Source organism: Cetorhinus maximus, chromosome 4 (assembly GCF_964194155.1).
Source record: "Cetorhinus maximus chromosome 4, sCetMax3.hap1.1, whole genome shotgun sequence".
Lineage (NCBI taxonomy): Eukaryota > Metazoa > Chordata > Chondrichthyes > Lamniformes > Cetorhinidae > Cetorhinus > Cetorhinus maximus.
In genome coordinates this window covers 66,163,295-66,179,045 of record NC_135882.1, presented here as the reverse complement: position 1 = coordinate 66,179,045, position 15,751 = coordinate 66,163,295, and the positions used below count along the sequence as shown (strand labels likewise).

Sequence of the window (15,751 nt, the reverse complement as noted above, 5' to 3'; positions counted from 1 at the left end):
CTTCATGTCCCCTGCTCCGAATAGGTGTGTCATGGGTGGCATCAGCCATTGGGTCACCAGCCATGGTTCTCTGTCCAACAGGACCATAACACTGGTCCCCATGTCCAAATTAAAACGTGTAAGCTGGCCACTAACTGTTGCAAAACAAAAATCCAGGATCTTTGACCTCACCCAAGAAGAATGGCTGTGTGCCCTCTTGGTGTTCAGTCTCAACCTCAACAATCATCTCATGGGATCTTCTGTGCATTTAGATGTTTTGGCCTTGCACAGTTTGCCGAAGTATCCAATCCTGTCCATTGGAAGCATTGGGCTGAATTTGCAGGACATTGATCTCGCCTGTGGGGGCGCTTTGTTCCACAGCGTTGGCATGGCCGCTCTACTGATCAGTTAGGGTATTACTTCCCTTGGCCTGGAGTGTCCCTGTTTCTGTGCTGGTTAACGAACTGGACCTTGCACCAGGGTTTACTTTCACCTTTTAAAATGGACCTGTGCTGCATACGGAGTTCAGACTGCCTAACAATCTGGATAGCTTTCTGAAGGGTTAGATCTTCCTTCACTTGCAGCATGTCTGAGAGTGTATCGTCCGCTACCCCTATAACTATCGTATCCCTGATAAGTTCGGATTTTAAGTCTCCGTATTCGCAGCTTTCAGCCATCTTGTACAAATCATTAATGAATGAGTTGGCAGGTTCTCCTGGCTGCTAAAAGGCTTATTAAATTTAGCCTTCTTAAGGATTTTGCTGCTTCTTAGGTTAAGATAAACATCAAATGATTTTGTACTTCTTCAAATTTAGTAGATGGTTCATTGATTCTTTGTCTAGCAATAATGTCTTTCACTATCAGGCCTACCAAATAAAGCAGTGTATTAACTTGTTCAGCTTCTGTCTTTTTATCCAGAGCTGAAGTAACCATATATCTAAGGAATCTTTTACTCCCAAATCCCCAAATGTGTGATTGATCTGGGCCTCCTCCAAATTGATCTGAAGGAGTGCATTTCTGATCCACAGTTAAAAATTTTGAAGTGTAGGTTCAGCTTTAAGAAGTTGCTGAAATTCAAGATGGAGCCATCGTTCATTTGAAGACAAAGGGTAAACCTGCGTTGCCAGTTTTGGCAGGCTCTTGCTGGAATGAACTTAGCCCTGAAAAAATTTTAAACAATGGCTACTTGGATTGACTAGCTGCAGACTTCTCCTTTTCAGTGCTCTGCTTTGGGATTGTGAAAGCATCAGATCTGGTCTTTGTTGGCCTTTTTTTCCCTTTTTGAAGTGAGATTGGATGCCATATGTTCAGGCTAACTTGGGAATCTGGTTTTTCTAACAGAATTTTGAAACAGCAATTTCTGACTGCTGAATTATTTAAAAGTTTCTCAGGACTCACTTTATCCTGGAATTTAAGTTTTAGATCACCTCTGCTGGATACGCTGACTCTGCATTCTGCAAATTAAAGCTGGACACCTAAGAGATCCTATGGAGTCTTCTGCTGCGTGAGAAATTTTAAATTTCTGCCTTCAGCTTCCAAGCCTTTCTTTGGAGCTTTTCCTTGATGATTTTCCTTTGCATGTCTGCTTCTCGAACTTTCCTTTAGGTCAGAATCCTTTTTCAAATTTTCCTTTAGTCTTGCAGTATTTTAATTTTTCTCTGCAGTTTTTGCAGGTTTTGAGTTTTTCCATTTGCTACAACCATGTTGTAGGGCATTAGGGGAAGGCAGTAGTATAGTGGTATTGTCACTGGACCAGTAATCTAGAGACCCAGGGTAATTCTGAAAGGGGAGGGTGAATAGCCAGAGGTCATATCGGTACCAACAACATAGGTAAAAAGAGGGATGAGGTCCTGCAAGCAGAATACAGAGAGCTAGGAAATAAATTAAAAAGCAGGACTCAAAGGTGGTACTCTCAGGATTATTCCCGGTGCCATGAGCTAGTGAGATCAGGAATAGGAGAATAGACCAGGTGAATGTGTGACTGGAGAGATGGTGTAGGAGGGAGGGATTTAGATTCCAGAGGCATTGGGAATGATTCTGGGGAAGATGGGACCTGTACAAGCTGGATGGGTTGCACCCCAGCAGGACCAGGAAAAAATATTCTTTCTGGGGTATTCGCTAGCACTGTGGGGGAGGGTTTAAACTAGAGTGGCAGGGTGAGGGACGCTTGAGTGTGGGGACACAAGAGAGGGAAACAAAGATAGAAATGAAAGACAGAAAAGTAAAAAGCAAAAGTGGAAGTCAGAGGAAACAGGTGCCAGCAGCAAAATGGTCACAGTAAAAGAAAAGATGTGTAAAAAGACAAGTCTAAAGGCACTGTATCTGAATGCATGGAGCATTCGCCATAAGATAGATGAATTAACAGTGCAAATAGTTGTAAATGGGTACGATATGATTGCGATTACAGAGACATGGCTGCACGGTGATCAAAGCTGGGAACTGAATATCCAAGGGGACTCAATATTTAGGAAGGACAGGCAAAAAGGAAAAGGAGGTGGCGTTGTAAGTTAACAATGAAATCAGTGCAATAGTGAGAGAGGATATTGGCTCAGAAAATCTAGATGTAGAATCAGTGTGAGTAGAGTTAAGAAGCAACAAGGGGTGGAAAATATTAGTGGAGAGTCATTCAAACAGTAGTCAGGTAGGGGACGGTATTAAACAGGAAATTAGGGAAGTAGTAACAAGAGTGCTACAGTAATCATGGGTGACTTTAATCTACATATAGACTGAGCAAACCAAATCAGCAATAATACTATGGCAGATGAATTCCTGGAGTGTATGAGATGGTTTTTTTAGACCAATACATTGAGGAACCAACTAGGGAACAGGCTATCCTAGATTTGGTTTTGTGCAATGAGAAGGGGTTAATTAATAATCTTGTTGTGCGGGGTCCTTTAGGGAACATAACAGGATAGAATTCTTCCTTAGGTTGGAAAGTGAAGTAGTCCAATCTGAAACTAGGGTCCTAAGTCTAAACAAAGGAAATACAAAGGTATGAGTCATGAGCTGGCTAAGATAGATTGGGAAACTTCATTAAAAGGTGGATAGGCAATGGCTAATAATTAAGGAATTAATGTATGCATCGCAACAGTTATATATTCCTTCTGGCGCAAAAACAAAACAGGAAATGGGGCCCAACCATGACTAACAAAAGAAATTAGGGATAGCAATAGATCCAAAGAGGAGTCATATAAAGTTACTGGAAAAAGTAGCAAGCCTGAGGATTGGGAGCAGTTTAGAATTCAGCAAAGGAGGACCATGAGATTGATTAAGAGGGGAAAAATAGAGTATTAGAGTAAACTTGCAAGGAGCATAAAAGTGGACTGTAAAAGCTTCTATGTAAGAATAAAAATGATTGGTGAAGACAAATGTAGGTCCTTTACAGTCCAAAATGGGAGAACTTATAATGGAGAGCCAGGAAATGGTAGAGCAATCAAATAACTACTTTCATTCTGTCTTCATAGAGGATTACACAAATAACTTTCCAGAAATGTTAGGGGACCAAGAGTCTAGTGGGAAGGAGGAATAGAAGAAAATTAGTATTACTAAAAAAATTGTGCTGAATAAATTAATGGGACTGAAAGCAGATAAATCCCCAGGGCCTGATAATCTACATCCCAGGGTACTAAAGGAGGTGGCCATGGAAATAGTGGATGCGTTGGTTGTCATCTTCCAAAATTCTATAGATTGTGTAACAGTCCCAGCAGATTGGAGGGTGGCATATGTAACCCCATTATTTAAAAAAAGGAGGGTAAAACAGGCAATTACAGACCAGTTAGCCTAACATCAGTAGTAGGAAAATTGTTAGAGACTATTATAAAGGATGTGATAACAGGACACTTAGAAAATATCAACTGGGTTAAACAAAGTCAACATAGATTTATGAAATGGAAATCATGTTTGACAAACCTTCTGGAGTTTTTTGAGGACATAATTAGCAAAATAGATAAGGGAGAACCAGTGGATGTGGTGTATTTGATTTTTAAGAAAGCTTTTGATAAAATCCAACATAAGAGGTTAGTGTGCAAAATTAAAGCTCTTGGGATTGGGCGTAATGTATTGGCATGGATTGAGAATTGGTTAACAGACAGGAAACAGAGAGTAGGAATAAATGGGTCTTTTTCAGAATGGCAGGCAGTGACTAGTGGGGTAGGGCAGGGATATTTGCTTTTGCCCCAGTTATTTACAATATATATCAATGATTTGGATGAGGGAACCAAATATTTCCAAGTTTGCTGACAACACAAAACTTGGTTGGAATGTGAGTGGTGGGGAGGATATTAAGAGACTTCAAGGCGACTTAAACAAGTTGAGTGAGTGGGCAGATGCAGTATAATGTGGATAAGTGTGAAGTTATCTACTTTGGTAGGAAAAACAGAATGATAGAGTACTATGAGTACTATTTAAATGGTGATAGTTTGGGAAATGTTGAAGTACAAAGAGACCTGGGTGTCCTTGTCCACAAATCACTGAAAGCGAACATGTAGGTGCAGCAAGCAGTTAAAAAGGCAAATAGTATTTTGGCCTTCATTGTGAGAGGACTTGAGTACAGGAGCAAGGATATCTCACTGTGGTTATGCAGGGCTTTGATGAGATCACACCTGGAGCAGTGTGTGCAGTTTTGGTTTCCTTACCTAAGAAATGATGTACTTGCCATAGAGGGAGTGTAGTGAATGTTCACCAGACTGATTCCCGAGATGGCAGGATTGTCATATGAGGAGAGATTGGGCTGACTAGGCCTGTATTCACTGGAGTTTAGAGGAATGAGAGGGGATCTCATTGAAATGTATAAAATTCTGGCGGGACTGGACAGACTGAATGCAGGGATTATGTTTCCTCTGGCTGGGCGGGGTCTAGAACAAGATGCCATAATATCAGGATATGGGGTAGGCCATTTATGGCTGAGCTGATGTGAGACTTCTTCACTCAGAGGGTAGTGAACCTTTGAATTCTCTACCACAGACAGCTATGGAGGCCACGTCACTGAATATATTTAAGAAGGAAATAGATTTCTAGACTATAAAGGCGTCAAGGGGTATGGGGAGAGAGCGGGAGTATGGAGTTGAGATGGAGGATCAGCCATGATTATGTTGAATGGTGGAGCAGGCTCAAAGACCCGAATCACCTGTTCCTGCTTCTATTTTCTATGTTTGTAATGTCCTGGGCACCCAGGTTTGAATCCCACCAGATCAAATGGTGAAATTTGAATCAATTTAAAAAAAATCTGGAATTAAAAGTCTAATGATGGCCGTAAAAATGAAAGCATTGTTAATTGTCATAAAAATGCATCTGGTTCACTAATGCCCTTTAGGGAGGTAAATCTGCCGTCCTTGCCTGGTCTGGCATACATGTGACTCCAGACCCACAGCAATGTGACTGATTCTTAAATGCCCTCCGAAATGGCAAGCCACTCAGTTGTATCAACCCGCTAAAAACAAGTCAATAAGGAATGAAATCGGACGAGCCACCTGGCATCAAACTAGGAACTGGAACGACAATGGCAAACTCAGCCCTGTTGATCCTGCAAAGTCCTCCTTACTTAAATCTGGGAGCTTGTGCCAAAATTTGGAAAGCTGTCTCACAAACTAGTCAAGCATCAACCTGACATAGTCATACTCATGGAATCATATCTTACAGATCATGTCCCAGACACCACCATCACAGTCCCTGGGTATGTTCTGTCCCACTGGCAGCACCGACCCAACAGAGGTGGTGGCACAGTGGTATACAATTGGGAGGGAGTCGCCCTTGGAGTCCTCAACATTGACTCCGGACCCCATGAAGTTTCATGGCATCAGGTCAAACATGGGTGAGGAAACCTCCTACTGATTACCACGTACCGCCACATCCTCAGCTGATGAATCAATACTCCTCCATGTTGAACACCACTTGGAGGAAGCACTAAAGGAGGCAAGGGCACAGAATGTTCTCTGGGTGGGGGACTTCAACGTCCATCACCAAGAGTGGCTCGGGTGCACCACTACAGACCGAGTTGGCTGAGTCCTAAAGGATATAGCTGCCATACTGCATCTGCAGCAGGTGGTGAGGGAACCAACAAGAGGGAGAAACATATTTGACCTCATCCTCACCAACCTGCCTGCCGCAGGTGCATCCGTCTATGACAGGTCAGAGTGACCACTGCGCTGTCCTTGTGGAGAAGAAGTCCCATCTTCACATTGACGATACCCTCCATTGTGTTGTGTAGCACTACCACCGTGCTAAATAGGATAGATTTCGACCAGATCTAGCAACTCAAGACTGGGCAACCACGAGCGCTGTGGGCCATCAGCAGCACAACCTGTAGCTTCATGGCTCGGCATATCCCGCACTCTACCATTACCACCAAGCAAACGGATCAACTCTGTTTGATGGAGAATGTTGGCGGGCATGCCAGGAAAAGCACCAGTCACACCTAAAAATGTGGTGTCAACTTGGTGAAGCTACAACACAGGACTACTTGCGTGCCAAACAGCATAAACAGCAAGTGATAGACAGAGCTAAGCGATTAACAGCCAACGGATCAGACCTAAGCTCTGCAGTCCTGCCACATCCAGCCGTGAATGGTAGTGGACAATTAAACAACTCACTGGAAAAGGAGGCTCCACAAATATCCCCATCCTCAATGATGGGGGAACCTAACATGTCAGAGCAAACGATAAGGCTGAAGTGTTTGCAACAATCTTCAGCCAGAATTGCTGAGTGGATGATCCACCTCGGCCTCCTCTGGAGGTCCCCGACATCACAGATGCCAGTCTTCAGCTAATTTGATTCACTCCACATGATATCAAGAAACGGCAGAAGGTACTGGATACTGCCAAGGCTATGGGCCCTGACAACATTCCGGCAATAGTGCTAAAGACTTGTGCTCCAGAACTTGCTGCACACCTAGCCAATCTGTTTCAGTACAGCTACAACACTGTCATCTACCAGGCTATGTGGAAAATTGCCCAGGTATGTCCTGTACACAAAAAGCAGGACAAATCCAACCCGGCTAGTTACCGTCCTATCAATCCACTCTCCAACATCAGTAAAGTGATGGAAGGGGTCATCAACAGGGGTATCAAACGGCTCTTCCTTAGCAATATCCTGCTCGCTGACGCTCAGTTTGGGTTCTGCCAGGGCCACTCAGCTCCTGATCTCATTATAGCCTTGATTCAAACATGGACAAAAGAGCTGAACTCTAGAGGCGAGGTGAGAGTGACTGCCCTTGGCATCAAGGCAGCATTTAACTGAATGTGGCATCAAGGAGCCCGAGCAAAACTGGGTTTAATGGGAATCAGGAGGCAAACTCTCCGCTGGTTGGAGTCATACCTAGCACAAAGGAAGTTGTTTGTGGTTGTTGGAGGTTAATCATCTCAGTTCCAGGACATCACTGCAGGAGTTCCTCAGGGTAGTGTCCTAGGCCCAACCATCTTCAGCTGCTTCATCAATGACCATCTTTCCATCATAAACTCAGAAGTGGGGATGTTTGCTGATGATTGCATAATGTTCAGAACCATTCGCGACCCCTCAGATACTGAAGCAGTCCATGTCCAAATGCAGCAAGACCTGGACAACATCCAGGCTTGGGTTGACGAGTGGCAAGTAACATTTGTGCCACACAAGTATCAGGCTCTACATCATCATCTACAACAAGAAAGAATCTAACCATCGCCCCTTGACTTTCAATGGTATTACCATTGCTGAATCCCCCACTATCAACATTGTGGGGATTACCATTCACCAGAAACTGAACTGGACTAGTCAAATAAATAATGTAGTTACAAGAGCAGGTCAGAAGCTAGGAATCCTGTGGTGAGTAACTCACCTCCTGACTCCCCAAAGTCTGTCCACCATCTACAAGGCACAAGTCAGGAGTGTGATGGAATGAGTGCAGCTCCCACAACACTCAAGAAGCTTGACACCATCCAGGACAAAGCATCCCGCTTGATTGGCACCACATCCGCAAGCATTCACTCCCTCCACCACCGAAGCACAGAGGTAGCAGTGTGTACCATCTACTTGATGCACTGCAAGAACTCACCAAGGCCCCTTAGACAGCACCTTCCAAACCCACGACCACTACCATCTCGAAGGACAAGGGCAGCAGACACATGGGACAGATACACTACCTACAAGCTCCCCTCAAAGCCACTCACCACCCTGACCTGGAAATATATCACCGTTCCATCATATGGCTGGGTCGAAATCCTAGAAATCCCTCCCAAATAGCATTGTGGGTGTACCTACACCATATGGGCTGCAGCAGTTCAAGAAGGAAGCTCACCACCACCTTCTCAAGGACAGTTAGGGATGGGCAATAAATGTTGGCCTACCCAGCGACGCCCACATCCCATGAGTGAATAAAAAAAGGATACCACTCAGTAGGTCTTAATGCAGCCTTTGGAATCTTAAGTAGGCTAACTGTGTGTATTTATTAACTACAAGAACTATGTACATATATACAGTAAGGGGTTCAAGCTAGAAGCTGTTTCCATGCTTGCTGTGCACACTGCTCCAACACTAGACTGACCCTTAGGTGTGGGTCGCATGTTCTCTTACTTCAGTGTGTGGGCAGTACTGTACTCAGTCCCACGTTAACTCTATATGTGCCAGACCCTTATACTGCAACCATTGTACATATAATGCATAAAAAATGACTGATCATTCAAAACGAAACCATTCTATTCAAAAATTAATTGACAATTAAATAAAACCAACTCAAATTATGAATGTTTCAAGAGCAAATCAGGATCACAAATTATAGTGAACATTTAGTCTGTATCATTAATATATGGCAACATATTCACCTTAATCTTCCCAGAAATAAACAGCAGCAGGATAATGAAAACCAAACTGAAAACCCAACAATAGAAGTGACATCCTTGTCAATAATTCACACTTTGCAAAAGACATAAGTGTCAAAGCATGCCCTCAAATATTAAACATGGTTAGACAAGAAACAAGGAATGGATTACCTGATCGGTGAAAATTACAGCTCAAGTCTTACTCCATTTTTGCATTTTATAGAGATGCACTTTGAAAATAATTTTTCATTTATGATATCTCCTGCTGGTTGGAATGTTCAATGTTTTCACATCAGAATACTTTGGAACAGCAACCAGTTGTGGTTATTATTTGAAAATAACTATACAAACTTGATTGCTGTGCCACAGCCCGCATTCCAGTCAAGGTAATTCCACAGTTAACCTGCCATGTCACTTCCATTACAATACACAAAATGTATATGGTGCAACAGCCAGTCTCTTCCTGTAATATTTTATTGAACGTTCTGATTAGTTTTGCTAATGTCTAGTGCTTATTGCAAATGAAAACCGAAATTATAAAATAATAAAATTAAGGCAATGTCTTGTACTTGGCATTGTACTGCTGATCAGCTTAATAGTTTAATTCCCCAAGAGATCAGAATACAAATTATCTTCAATTTTATTCTAAATGGATGAATAGCAAACCGAATATCAGATACTCTTAAATAGGGCTTTAAGACACCTTAGAGGCAGCACCTAATGTCTGCATTCCATTTGTATGACTGAACAATAAAAAGCTGAGAGATTGCTGTCATAATACTCTGGCCTTTATAATTCAAGGGGCAGAAGCACATAAAATGAATAGCTGGAAGAAAATAGACAACTGTAAATCCAGAGCTTTACTGATTAGCAAGGAGAGAGAAAATGCAGCTTCAATATTGCACTACGCACCTTTACATACCTCACTTACCCAAGTCATATTAATCTGACATCTTTTGTTATTCATTCATGGGATATGGGCGTCGCTGGGTAGGCCAACATTTATTGCCTATCCCTAGTTGATGGTGAGCTGCCTTCTTGAACCGCTGCAGTCCATGTGTTGTAAGTACATCCACAATGCTGTTAGGAAGGGAGATCCAGGATTTTGACCCAGTGACAGTGACGGAAAGGTAATATATTTCCAAGTCATGATGGTGAGTGACTTGGAGGGAAACTTCCAGATGGTGGTGTTCCCATCTATCTGCTGCCCTTGTCCTTCTAGATGGTAACGGTCATGGGTTTGGAAGGTGCTGCCTAAGGAGCCTTGGTCAATTCCTGCAATGCATCTTGTAGATGGTACACACTGCTGCTACTGTGCATCGGAGTGGGGGGAGTGAATGTTTGTGGATGTGGTGCCAATCAAACGGACTGCTTTGTCCTGGACAGTGTCAAGCTTCTTGAGTGTTGTGGGAGCTGCGCTCATCCAGGCAAGTGGGGAGTATTGCATCACACTCCTGATTTGTGCCTTGTAGATGGTGGACAGGCTTCGGGGAGCCAGCTACTTTCCCAACTCGGAATAACATCTGTGAAGGAAGTGGGGTGCCTCCTTTGGGGCAGCTCCTTATGCCCATCAGGGGCACACCCCAAGATGGTACCCCCCATTTATGCCTCCCCCTGGCCTCTAGAACCCAACCTCCCATGCACTTCACCACCTCCCCCTTGCTAGGGTCCTCAATCCCTTCCCTACCAAAAACCCTGGACTTACCTTTCTGTCCAGTAACTATGGATCTTCTTCTTGGGACTTCCTTGTAGTCCCAGCAGTGGCCACTACTGCATTCTGGTGCTGCTGTGACTGCTTTGCTGCTGGCTAATCAGATTGGCCAGCAGCTGTTGATGGTGGGATTTCCTGTCCCTGAGGAGCAGAAATCCCACTCTCACCATGTTGATGCTGCCCCAGCCCCTGTATTACCATGGAGCACCCCTTTTTAAAATTAATAAGCTGTCAACCAACATTTGTACTGGGGATGTGGGTAGGGCAAGCAATATGACCACCCCCCCTCCCCTCAAAATTTACATCAAGGCATAGAATGTTGACATACTGTGCAATGACATTTGCATTCCAAGCAATAACCTCTAATTCATAATTGGTCCAAATATCATGAATTACTCACCACAGATACAAAGATTTGCACTTGAATCTTCAATTTGACTCCTATTTATTCTAAACATCTGGCTTTTTCATTGCATGCCCCATTATTACTAAATAGCAAAAGATTACAGCAACAGCACACACTTTTCTGGATCACATCGTTGTTTTTATATATTGTTATGATCTCAGTAGAGACTGGTAACTTTCAAAAAAGAAATTTGACTTCAGTTAATGGCTGAAAGGATGACATGACTAGATTTAAAATTTTCAGACTTTTACTGTAACAAAACCTTATAACTGCTATTGACTAAACAGTATCTTTGTAGGCAACTTATACTTTAAACCGCAAGGCAGAACATTTCCCTTTTTCTTTTAGCACAACTGAAAACAGACTACACTGCTATACTTTAGGTAGACATTCAATTCTCCCAGAACAAGTCCACAGTGATTCTTAACTCCTGAGAGTTTACTTCTATTCTTTCCTTACTCAGCTTTTCTGAACTCTTAGTGCTGGATTTTGCCGTCAGTGAGCAGGGGGCGGGGCCCGCTCGCCGACAGCAAAATGACGCGGGATGATGTCGGGGGGAACTCCCGACATCATCCTGCCCCATTTAAATTTTCAGGAAGGCGGGGGCACAGCGAGATCAGCTGTCCACCCACCAACCTGTTAATGGCCAATTGAGGCCATTGACAGGATAACTAAAACAATTAAAGGCCCTGCCCATCCAACCTTAAGGTTGGCGGGCAGGCCAGGAGCCCCAGCGGGGAATAGAAAAAACATGAAACCTCATCCACCGGCGGGATGAGGTTTCATGCAGAGTTTAAAACGTTTATTAAAGTTTCAGTGAAATTTATTAACATGTCCCATTTCATGTGACATTGTCACATGAGGGGGGCATGTTAAGGATTTTATTATTTTCCTATTTTTAAAGTTTATACAGCTGTCAGCGATCTCCCTGAGGCAGCACTTAGCCTGAGGGAGATGTGTGCTCTTTCATGCGAATGCGTGAAAGAGCGCACTCTCGCGTTTGGGGAATCCCCCCCGCCCGCACAGGAAGCGCATAGCACTTCCCGCCAGACGTCACGCTGGGCGGGCCTTAATTGCCCTGCCCACTTAAAATGGCGGCGGGGCCCACTTCTCCGGCGAGGATCGGCTCCCCACCCGCCGGAGATTGGGTCGGGCCCGCCCGCCTGACAGGCAGAAAATTCTGCCCCTTAATCTCAGAATTGTCTTTCACATTGAGGTTTTTATCCTCCAGAGATTCTTCCTCCAGCACAAGCTAGGCAAATCTTCCAGCTTTGTTTTAACTCCCTATGAATTCATTTTTTTATTCCAAGCATGAGCTCCCATCCACATTCCTGCAGAGTGAACCATAGCATCTTGCTAGATAAAGCTGCTCTTCCTCTCCAGGATTCTGGCACACTAACATTATCTGCTAGTTTTCAGGGGCCACTTAGACTCTTCTCATCTCAAAGCCCATCTCCATGGCAACATGATTCACATGGGTCTTGTATCCAGAGAGAAATGCTGATTAACTATCCTTGAGACCCCAACTTGCTTTTACCTTGGAAGTAAATGGAAAATTTAAAGCACAACTGTTCACCATCTGACATTCTCCACACTTTTCTGGGATTTTTGTAACTCACAGTGTATCCACTATTAGCACAAAGGCTGCTGCCATTGTCTCCAAGTGTAAACACCATGCACCTTCTTCCCAGTAAACCCGCCTGGGCCCCCTTTAAACTCTTAACAATCAAACCTCCCGGACTTGCTGTCAAGCAAACTTCATAACTGCAGTTATGCTACAGCCTGTGTGAAGCCCAGGCTGCATGAGGCTACCAGCTAGAAGAGATTTCATATCTCTTGACTTTGCTTGATAATTCAGCCTATAGACCCTATGAGTTGTGCATTTGAATCAACTCACTTCATTTTACTTTAAAATATAGGCACAGTCCCAAAACATGACATTTCTATAAACCTAATAATTGTAAAAATATACATCTAAAGCATGAAATGGAGCAAGAAGAACAGTTCACATAAAAGGCAAACTTTGAGTTCTGAGCATACCATGAGCACAAATTTCAGGCAGCACATTCGCCATTTTCCAACCTACACAAGTGGTGGGTGGATGGGGGGAGACAATACGATGGGAGGGCAGATACCTTCCCACAGATGATTACTTAGAAAATGTGCACTTGAAGACATTATTAGATATTTTGCTTGTAAATGATTCAAATGCACAATTCATATGGTCTACAGGCTGACTTACTAAGCGAAGTCAAGAAATGTGAAACCTAGCATAACTGCAGTCTGCCGTGTTCAATGGTTTGATTGATCTGTGTTTGATTATGTTATTCTGACAACTGATCCTTGTTAGTTATACTTGACTTTAAGCCTGTGGGTAGAGCTAGAAAGTTAAGTGCTGACACAAGAGACAATGTTCCAGAAAGGATCTGGTTCTGGGCAGAAAATATGTATGTAGGAAATCCTGTAAGTTTTGAAATATTTTAATGTACTGTCAATAAATCTGTTGTAGATTTGGGACTACTGTTACCTCTGCATTGCTCTGAGATAAATTAGGCATCTAAAATATACAGCAAACCAGCAAATACATAACTCAGTCTGGTGCAAATCCATATTTTAAACTACGTGGAAACTTTTACATTTAGTAAGGGATCTTTCTAATGCTAGGAAAAGTGGACACCCAACCCATACTCATGCTACCTACATTGGAAGGAACCAAGGTAGGGTTAATCACATTGGGATCCCTGTGCCCGCTTTTAGGGTTTAGTGAATTTTGTCCCCGCATTTCTTTATAATGCTCCTATCATTTTCTCTGGTTCCTCACAGCAGTGGCTTGAAGATTAATTTCCAATTCATGGAGACTTCAGGACAATCCTGGAGGGTCATCAATCCTGTCTGAAGGTAGGGGGAGTCAAATTTTGGATGGTAGAAGTAAAGACATAATTGTTGAAATAGAGGGAGACAAGCCTGGGGCAGGGGAGGTCCAAGGTTTCTTGTTGGGCCCAAAGCAGCACTCAACTTCAGTTAGGTATCAAAAGGCTTCCTGTTGTCCTGTACAGATTATACAGATTTGAAACAAATTAGAACATATTGCCCACCTCAAAGCTAATTATTTTAGAAAAATAAATTAATTCTTTGCAACAGGTAAATTTTTCAACCCAAAAAGCTTACTTTGACTGAAATTGCTTCAAAGGAGGGGATTTTGTTTTCCAATATTGTTACCTGATCTCAAAATTATTGGCACATAGAATTAAATTGCTGAAACAGAATATTTCTCTGGGGTGTATTAATTTTCAGCGTAGAGAAACCATAGATACTCTGCATATTTCTTCATAATTCCTCCTTCACAGTTCTGTTCTCACTAAATTGTACTCTTTTATATACATGAGATGTGTTTCAATAATCTCAGTTTGGTCACTAATAATGAAAAAATACATCTGGACAACAAGGACATGAATTGTGATTCAATGCCTCTGTTTATCCCACTGGATGTTTCTGGAGATAGATTAGGACAGAGGTGATAGAAACATTTAATAAACAATGATCACAAACATAGATGTTTCTTGATTTTCTTATTGCTGGGGTTCCCAACAAAAAAGGGGCATGCCTTCCAAACTTCATTCCATTTTCCCCAGGCAAGATTAGTTACATGTTTTGGGCAAGCTCCCACTTAAATTGTGCTCCTTGTTGGGAGTCTGCCTCTTTGCTAAATCCATGTGCTGCTGCAGAGTTTCATTCACTACAGCTGTTCAAAAGACTTCAGCTAACAATGGGACAGAATTAAACAGTCTCCATTGGTGTTACAGGAGCAGGGTGGTGCAGTGGAAACATGCTGGGCCTATAACCCAGAGGTCAATGGATCAAAACCATCCTCTGCTATTTATACTGTTATGAGCTGTCTCGTTGGGCTAGGGGTATGATTCTCGCTTTGGGATTTTCATTGTTATCTCTCTCCGCTCACTGCTGGGTTGGCAAGATGGTCAACGTACAAAAGACACAGAGGACATGCTACAAGAAATGTCGTAGACACCAGCCCCACAAGATTACTCAATACAAGAAGGGAAAGGATTCCTTATACACACAAGGTAAGAGGCATTATGACAGAAAGCAGAGTGGTTAAGGTAGACAGACAAAGCCTATATTTTGGGAAAAGGCCAAGACCACAAAGAAGATTGTGCAGAGACTGGAGTGTGTGGAGCCCAATTGTCGATCAAAGAGAACGCTGGCCATCAAGAAGTGCAAGCACTTTGAGCTGGGTGGAGACAAGAAGAGGAAGGGCCAAGTCATCCAATTCTAAGCTGCATTCTCTGTGTTTTTAGGAGTACACATTCACAATAAAATTAATTAAAGTTAAAAAAGATACACAGGGGTTGAAAGTAGAAGAAGATTCTAGGCAAAAAAAACACTCTTTAAAAGTCTTTCATGATGCCTGGCCCCCCACTCGGAATTGACAAAGGTATTTTTAATACTAAGGCTTTTCTCAGGAGGAAGAGAAATGGAGGGAAATCTCACAGAATCTATATCCCATCCATTCTCCACCACTTAGATTTGGTGGAATGAACAGTGGGTAGCCAATAAGATCATCCCCATGAGGGTGTAGAGGAACATTCAGGTGGGCGTTTGGAGATTCACTGAGAGTTCTCCCTCCCCCATTTTCTTCTATTGTCAAGTCCAGAACCAGCCAAAACAGGCAATGATCTGGAGCATAATCCAGGCCTAAAACTCTTGTGGTGAGCATGTGATGCCATTTAAATGCCTCAGACTTTTCTCACTGGCTCATATAGCCATATGGTTTAGTCAAGTTTAAATAGATAGCAAAAGCTCATTGCTGCCATACTGCTTTCTCATCCTCCCTTACTATAAACCCCTCCA

At 42.9% G+C, this 15,751-nt stretch overlaps 1 pseudogene; it reads left to right on the top strand.

The window, feature by feature from the left end:
- The first annotated feature begins 14,855 nt into the window (after positions 1-14,855).
- On the top strand, positions 14,856-15,190 carry LOC144679322 (large ribosomal subunit protein eL42-like; annotated as a pseudogene).
- The last annotated feature ends 561 nt before the right edge of the window (positions 15,191-15,751 follow it).